The sequence below is a fragment of the Phascolarctos cinereus genome, unplaced genomic scaffold (genome assembly GCF_003287225.1).
Source record: "Phascolarctos cinereus isolate Bilbo 61053 unplaced genomic scaffold, phaCin_HiC Scaffold_7;HRSCAF=346, whole genome shotgun sequence".
NCBI classification, from domain to species: Eukaryota; Metazoa; Chordata; class Mammalia; order Diprotodontia; family Phascolarctidae; genus Phascolarctos; species Phascolarctos cinereus.
The window spans coordinates 69,265,778-69,274,263 of record NW_027556180.1 but is presented as its reverse complement, the minus strand read 5'-3'; the positions used below and the strand labels follow the sequence as shown (position 1 = coordinate 69,274,263).

The window sequence follows — 8,486 nt, the reverse complement described above, 5'->3', positions numbered from 1 at the left end:
GCAGACTCTCCTTTTACATTTGGAGAACTCATCACTCTCAATATATGTCCCTAGTATCTGATATGGGTTTTTTTTTCAAAGAAATGTATCTTATTTTTTGTACTCTCTTCTACTCCGGATATAAAGAAAGAAACAAACTCCCAGAGCCTTTGCTTGTGTGCTGCAGTGATCAGATTTTATTGATCATAGGTTGCTGATACTGGGTGGGCTTGGGGGGCTCATGAGATGTAAAGTTGCAGAGATGTTCTGGTTGGTCCTGTCCCTTCAGAGGTGCAGGTGGAAAGCAGAGGGCAGTGGTACCATAGAGAAACATGGGCTTCCTCAGCAAATCACACACTCTTGTGGTAGTAATAATAGCAATTCACTGTGAGGAAACAGAGGCAAAGTCAAGGTTAAAGGGGGTCTGGAGGCACTTCAAGAAGGTTTAGCTTTATTTCCCTATAAACCCTTTGCTATTTGCCATAGGATTTCAGGTCATAACATATTTCTGGATGTTGTTTCCCAAAGTGGGAAAGTGAGAAGGGTTGGTGAAGGCAGAGAAGAAGAGTCGTGGAAATGGAATGGATTGTTTCTAAAGGTGGAAATTGGGATCCCCATCAAGATTCAAGATTATAAGATAGGAGGAAGGGCATGAGAATTGTGCCTTGGCAAAGGTAAAAAGCTTTATTTCACATAGGGAAAAATGAAATCAGTTGAAGAGAAAACTTAATATAGAAAGTACGGAAGAAGAGTAAATAAAATGAAATTGCTATCTCTATCTCTAGAGGTAGTGACTGGGATTCCCCATCATGGTTCCAAGATATAATAAATAAGAGGGAGGGAAGGGTTGTTTTTTTTTTTTTGCCTTACCAAAGGTAAAACCTTTTAACTCTAACATGGAACCTATTTTTCCAGCTTCCTCTAATCATGGTTTTCTGTACTCCTACCCAAAGCCACTTCACTAGCCTCCTTTCTGGAGGCAGCTAGATGGCACAGTGGATAAAGCAGTGGGCCTGGAGCCAAGAAGACCTTAGTTCAAATCCAGCTTCAGATATTTACTAGCTGTGTGACCCTGGACAAGTCACTTAACTTCTGACTTAATCAAGTGGAGAAAGAAATGGAAAACCTCTCTAGGATTCTTGCCAAAAAATCCTGGATGTTATTGGTGTACCAGGGTCCACAGGGTTACAAAGAGTTGGACACAACAATAGTAACCCTCCTTTTACCATCCTGCTTCCACTTTTATGGTTTCTCTTCATCTTGTTCCCTAAGACTCCCAAACCCATGTCATTTACCACTCCTTCTTTGGCTTTCTCTCCACTGTGGACACTGCTTCCTCCTTCTCTTCTCAGGGAGTCGGTATTTACACTGGTGCCATCTGCACTGAGCCATGGTAGATGTTGTCCAAGAGCCCAACACCTGAATCCTAGAGCAGCCTAGCTGAAGATGTTAACCTGAGCTTGGAGACAGAGAGCTCTCCCTATAAAGAGTCTCAGTACATTATGACCCAGGATGACCTTTGTCCTCCCTCACAATGACCCCATGAGGTCAGCAGCCTCAGGACCAATCATAGGGCACAGGACATAGGCTGAAAGATGGGCAAATAGAGTAGGAAATTCACTCAATCAGTGAGGGGAGGATTTATTTGAATCATAAAATTAAGAGCTAGAGAAGATGTGAGAAATTATCTACTGGCCCCCTCATTTGACAGATGAGAAAACAGGATTATAGAGGTAGACACTGAAATTCAAATCCAATACTTTTGCTATTTACATTCTGAGTCCACTGACACAGTGAATTGAATCAACCAATATAAATTAAGTACCCACTATGTCCTGATCACTGGATTAGGTTCTTTAGGGTGTTAAGGGAGTGGTGGAGAATGTCAAACAAGGAGAAGGCAGTCTCTATGTGAACTGGATCGTTGTAGTCTGATGGGGAACACATAAGTGAACATGAATGAAACAAAACTTTGAAAATCTACATCAAATAACTTCCAAAGGAATGCAAATGCAAATCATTTACACTGAATTTATACATTCTAAGGGGATGAGTGACCAGAGCTTGCAGGGACCCATCTGCTGCTTGTTGAAGGATCCGAGTTTTGAACTGGATTCTAAGTTGGGGAGGGGATGGCTTCTCCAAAGGCACAGAGGAAAGAAGAAGCAAGCTGTGTGTGAGTCAACACTCATACTGACGTGGCTGAGAAACGAGTCTGGGATAGTGGGGAGGGGATGTCGCCATAGAGAGTTGTGTTGATAGACCTTGGTAGCTACAGCAATTCAGTTCAACATGTCTAATATGGAATTCATCTTCAGGGACCCCTGGAAAAAATCAAAAAGAGGGGTAGGGTGGGGGATGAAGGGAGAGAGAACAGTTGACATAATGTAGCAAAAAAGAGCATGGGGCCAAGACTCAGATACAGCAAGGGTTGAGGGCTAGTTCTGAGTTTTGTATGACTTAGGACCAATCACCAAGCTCCCCAAGCCTTAGTTTTCTCACCTAGAAAATGGGGGAATAGTATTTGTACTACCTACCCCACAGGATTACTATGAATTTCACAGAATCAAAGACCTAGAGCTGTAATGGATATTAAAAGTAATTCTAGTCAACCCTTTCATTTGACAGATGAGAAAACCGATGACTAGAAGGATTAAATGAGTAGCCCAAATGTGCTGTGATTCTAGTCTAGATCTTCTGACTCCCATTAAAATGAGACAATAACTCTGAAATTATTTGAAACATTAAAAGCACTATGGGGTGTGAGGATTATGATTCTTTCTCCATATCTTAGTGTCCATGAGGATTAAGGACCAGGACTTTTAAATAGGTAGTCTTTGGCCCTTGGAGCCGCTATTCCAAATCTGTTATGTGTCCTACCCCCATCAAGGATACAGGCCATAGGAATGATAGAATCCATGAGGATCCTGTGGCTCTTACAGGCAAATCATTGGAAGAACATTTGCTAGTCAATCATTCCTCAAGGCTCTAGAGATGCAAATGTTTATTGTCTGAGTTAGAGACGCCAAATAAGCTGCCTGTTCCCAAATGCAGAGAACCAGATTAAAATATAATTGAGAAATATTTAACCAAATAAATAAAAATAAAGCATAGATAATATTAGTATGTGGTTTTCTAAGTCAACATGTGCCGGTAGGAATCTTCATGTACCAAGCCAATGGTTAACTAGGTAGTGCGGTGGACAGGGAGCCAGGCCTTGAGTCAGAAAGACCTGAATTCAAATCTGTCCTCTGATACTAGTTGTGTGGCCCTGGGCAAGTCTCTTCACCCTGTTTGCCTCAGTTCTGTCAACTGTAAAACGAGATGGAGAAGAAATGGCAAACCACTCTAGTACCTTTGCTAAGAAAAGCCAATAGGTCTATGAAGAGCTGGACACAACTGAAATGACTGAGCAACAAAAAAACCAAGCCAGCAGATGTCTAGGTCAAAGAGAGGAATGGAGAGAGTTACAGGTGCTTCAGGCAAAATGGCGGCCAGTCTAGTCTTCTCATTCCTTTCCTTTACCCCAACATTGCTCCAGCCCTCCCACACCCAATGCCCTGATGAGTTCTCTTTATTCCTCCCCATGAAAACTGACTCTTAGGAAAAATTCTGCATGAGGTCATTCACACTGAGCTGTTACTAAGTGTGGTAAGTCTGAAAGTGTGGTCTCTCCCAGGATGTCTGAATTGAAAAAGAGATAATTAACTCCTTAAGCTAAAGGAATTGACTAACATCGGGGAGTTTTAGGTCCCTCTAAGCAGAAGGATCCAGGCAAGGCCAGTATTTCTCAGGACTGAAATCACACTCTGAAAGTAGCAACCTGCCCTGCCGCAGAGTGCAGGGCAAATGAATGCTATGTATTGCTATCCTACTACTTTTCATGTTAGAGATCAGTTTAGAGCCAGGTGTTAAAAGTTGAGGGGGGAGGGAGGGCCAGAAGGGGACCTCAGAGGGTCGTCTATGTCAACCGGACTCCTAACAAGGGGTCATCCAGCTTCTTTTTGGAAGCCTTTAGCAATGGCATTTTGCCGTTCCTCACATATGCCAGCCTGTTTCTCGTCCTTGGACATTTTCTCTGGCTGTCCCCTGTGCCTGGAACGTCTCTCTCCTCATCTCCGCCTTCTACCTCTCCCGGCTCCCTTCGAGTCTCGGCAGCAGGCTCCTTGCAGACGCCTTTCCTAGTCCCCGTTAGCTTTAAGGCCTTGTCTCTGAGGCTGCTGCTAATTTATCTGCCTACATCTTGTTTGTACAAAGTTGTTTGCTTATACATTGTCTCTCCCTGCCCTCCCCCCCAACACACACACACACACACACACACACACACACACACACACACACACACAGTTAGACTATGAATTCCTTGAAATCAGAGACCTTTTTTTTTTTTGGTCTTTCTTTGCATGCCCAGCTCTGGGAATAGATCTTGGCACACAATAGGTACTTAATAAATACTAGTTGACTGACTGATGGGGAGATCATTTTTCTTTTCTTTTTTTTAGGCAGTTGGGGTTAAGTGACTTGCCCAGGGTCACACAGCTAGTAAGTGTCAAGTGTTTGTGGTGTGAGGCCAGATTTGAACTCAGGTCCTCTTGACTTCAGGGCCAGTGCTCTATCCACTGCACCACCTAGCTGCCCTGGGGAGATCATTTTTCAAGAATGCTTTTCTTCCTCTTTATTTCCTCTTAGTTCCTAAGCTTTCTGTGCTGTTTCCTCCCTTACCCAACATTTCTCATTTTCATACAACCTATGATCTATACTCAGAATCTATAGTGCAATTCAATTCAATTCAATTCAATTCAACAACAATTTGTTGACTTTCTACTATTTATAAGACAGCATGGAATGGTTGATAGACACACAGTCTGCCCTGGAGGCAAGAAGGCTTAAGTGCCTGACACAGTACTGGGCCAGTCACTAACTTTATCACTGCCCCAGATAACTCTCTAAGACTTGGTTTACTATCAGTTAACCTTCTTGGGTCTCAGTTTCCTCTTACATAAGGAACTTAACTCTTCCAACACTATATCTCTGAGCCTGTAAGTTATAAAAGCAGGTCATGATCTGCAGTGGTAGAATGTTTTCTTATCAGTAATTCCTTATTACAATGACATGCAGGTTCTCTCTCTCTCTCTCTCTCTCTCTCTCTCTCTCTCTCTCTCTCTCTCTCTCTCTCTCTCTCTCTCTCTCTCTCTCTCTCTCTCTGTCTCTTTCTCTCTCTCTCGGTGTCTCTCAGTCACACACACAATACATTAGGTACTGGGAATACAAAGAGGGGAGCATACAATATATGGTAATTTGGGAGTGAGAGAGTGTAAACCCCTAGTGAGGAGGAAGGATCATGAAAGGTCCAGTGTAGAAGCTAGAACCACAGCTGTGCTGAGAAGGGAGCTAGGGAATCAGAATGATAGAGCTGGAAGGGAGCTTGGCAGTGTCCCCTTGCTTTAGATTAAAGTAGTCCTTAATAATTCTAGACAGGTGAAATTTCTTTGCATGATCATGCTGTTTCCTGGAAGTTAAAACAATGCATTTCTGCTCATCTAAGGCATCCTGAGCTTCATAATGCTTTCCCTTTCCCTTTCCTGGCTTCAGCTTCTTCCTCTGTAAAATGAGGGCTTTGGAGTAGGTAGTTTCTAAGATCCTCTAGAACTGGAAAGGACCTCAGACCATCAACCCAATTTTATTTTTTACATAGTAAGACACTGAGGCCCAGAAGAGTAAAAAAGTCCCACAGAAAAGAAGTGATAGAGGTGGAATTTGAATCTGGTCCTTCTGACTTTAAAGCCACTTCTACTATAGAACACTGTCTTCCTTCATGCCTCAAGTGGGAAGACTACGGACCCAGGAAGAAAAGGTTCTGAAGGCTTTGCCCACTGAACTGTGGGAAATACAGCTTTGTTTTTAAACTCTCCTGGGGCTCATGGCTTGTATACTCAGTTCACACATGCTTCTATTTTGCAACCTTGGGAAGGGTAGCTTCTTAGCTACAGAGAGTCCTAACAAGAGAATTTTCAAATGTGCATATCATTTCTAAATGTCTCTTGCCCCTCAATGCTCTCTCTCTCCTATGAACAGCTGTCTCTTACCACCTCAGCTGTCATGTCCCTGGAGTCATTATGACAGAGTTAAAGGAGCTCCTATATCATAGTAACCAGACATATATAAAGGGACAGCAAGCCAGATTGGACTGCTTTAAGCCAACAAGTTTGTGGGGGGGTGGCGGGGAAAACTGGGACAGCCAAGGAAGCCTCTCCTTCAACAAGGACCCCGCCACAAGAGAACGAAATAAAGATGGCAACAGTCAGAGACTTCCTACGCGGCTGGCCCTTTAACAGTGAAAGTGCCACTCAGCAAAGACAGTTACCTATGTGTGGGGAAAAAGTTAGAAGACATCGGAAGAGAAAAATAGGAAGGCAAGGTATTGACTATAATTTTTGACTGAAGAGAGGATCTCAGGAAAGACAGGGTCTGTCCTAGCCCAGCCCTTTGTTTGGCAAAATTAACTGGCTTGCCAATATTTGGCCCCACCTGGCAGCATTCAATGTTTATTGAAAGATACCCTCCCCACCCCTACTTCCTCTCACTGCTTCTTGGAAAGGGACTCACTTTCCTTTCACTCAGCTCTTCTTTTCCAATTTCACAAGCCTTCCTTCTCTACCTCCCCACCCCTGCTACCAAACTATAGGCTCACATATAAACTTTGCTTAATGTTTTATCAATTATATTAGAAATGAATAAAATTTCTATTTTCCCTGATTACAAGAAAACTTTGTCCAGAGTCATTCTACCTCTAAATGTAAAATGAAGATAAAAATATTAATTCACCTTTGTAGGTGTTTATAGGCTTTATAGGGCTTCTAGGACTAAATGATATAATGCATATAAAAAAGTTTGCAAATGGCTATCTGAAACATTGTGAACTTTGATCAGATTACTTGGAAAGAGGTTTGTGTCCTTCCTCCACTCAATTTTAGGCTAAAGACTATGACAGCTAACTTAATAGTGAAGCCTATTTTAGAGTTCCTGTATGGAATGGCAGTGTTATGGCTGATGGTGACAAAGACTTAGATCCCATTTCTGGGAAGCATGAGTGTGTTGGGATGTCCTGATTACTGACTGGGCTGACTTAGAAGCTCATAGGTTGGACAGGTTCATCTATTAGGCCCCTCACATGTTTTCTTAGAGTCTCTTTTCTCTTTTTTTGCATCCTCAGTGTGAACTTCAGAATCTCTAAGAAGTCCCGTGCTAACAACCTGTTAGAATCTGCTCTTCTGCACATGTTGTTTTCCTCAAGTGTCTACAAAGAACCACAAACCACCATGATCATCTGCAGCTTTCTACCCCACAAGTGTCTCTGAATAAACTTGCTTTCTCATCCCTGTCTTTGCATGTCAACTTGTGTGTTATTTTGGGGAGTTGGTTTGGACCAATGGGTTTTTTTAGGCAACTCAGTCATTGGAATGACCTTTTCATCCTCAGTTTAACTGAGAAGTAGAAAGGAGACACCTCATACACCTTCCATGTCATATACAAAAAAGATCATACTTCACATGCATCATAATGAGGAATTTTCAAAGCCAATGAATATAGTCATTAATCTCATTTGGTCCTAGAGATTAGCCTCTTGAGAACAGATGGTGCAAATTTGTTCTTATTCCCATTTAATTGAATATGAAAATGACATACAAGATCACATATCTAGCAAAGTGATGTCAAAGTAGGGTTTGAAAACACTGGCTATTCCAATCCGTCCTTATTTCAACTATTGTTAGTTGTGCCCACGAAGAGGTTGTTTTTGAGAGTCAGAAGCAGGATTTGAACCTAGGTCAACATGAGTCCAGGGGCCACTCTCACTATATACCACATCACAACAGCCTCATAATTGTTGTGCACTCCTACAACTACTTTAAGTCAAGAGTAAAGATAATCTTAACTAAAGCAATTACTTAGCCTCCTATGTAGTAGTTAGTGGCTTTTTGGGGAAATTAATCTAAAGATGAATAATGAACAGGACATTACCTGCCTGAATGGAACTTTACAGGCTCGTGGAAAATGGGAAGATAAAAGAAAGGGTTCTGTTGGGACAAGATGATAGAAGCCTCACTTCAACGTGCTCTGTAAGGAATTTGGACTTAAACAATGTGGTGGCATCAAAGATTTTTGCAAAGAGGGTGAGGATAGGAAATGACAGGACTTCAGGGTTATCAACATTTATTAGTACAGTGGCTGGGAAGTCATAAACCCCTGCCAAAATGTACCTTTAAGCATAGGACAGAATTCAAAGCAAATTTTAATAAAATGGAACAGTAAGAAAAATCACAATGAGATGTTTCTCAAATGAACCTGAGATGTACTCTCATAAATAATGGTATATTAGCAGTAGGATAGAGCGCAAACCTGGAGAATGTGGGTAGAGAGGCATACACATGTAGGGAGACATATCCAAAGCACATATATGTATGAACACACAGGACATTATATACATGTGCACACACAATACACATATA

At 42.0% G+C, this 8,486-nt stretch overlaps 2 long non-coding RNA genes across 2 annotated transcripts; one reads left to right on the top strand and one right to left on the bottom strand.

Annotated features, from left to right (window-relative positions):
- Positions 1 to 259: 259 nt before the first annotated feature.
- LOC110219508 (uncharacterized) lies at positions 260 to 1,497 on the bottom strand. Its single transcript, XR_002327649.2, has 2 exons — positions 1,275 to 1,497; positions 260 to 364 (listed from the first exon to the last, which is right to left on the bottom strand). It is a non-coding gene; the product is annotated as an uncharacterized LOC110219508 (long non-coding RNA).
- Positions 1,498 to 5,915: 4,418 nt separating this feature from the next.
- Positions 5,916 to 7,362, top strand: LOC110219509 (uncharacterized). Its single transcript, XR_002327650.2, has 2 exons — positions 5,916 to 6,397; positions 7,193 to 7,362. It is a non-coding gene; the product is annotated as an uncharacterized LOC110219509 (long non-coding RNA).
- The last annotated feature ends 1,124 nt before the right edge of the window (positions 7,363 to 8,486 follow it).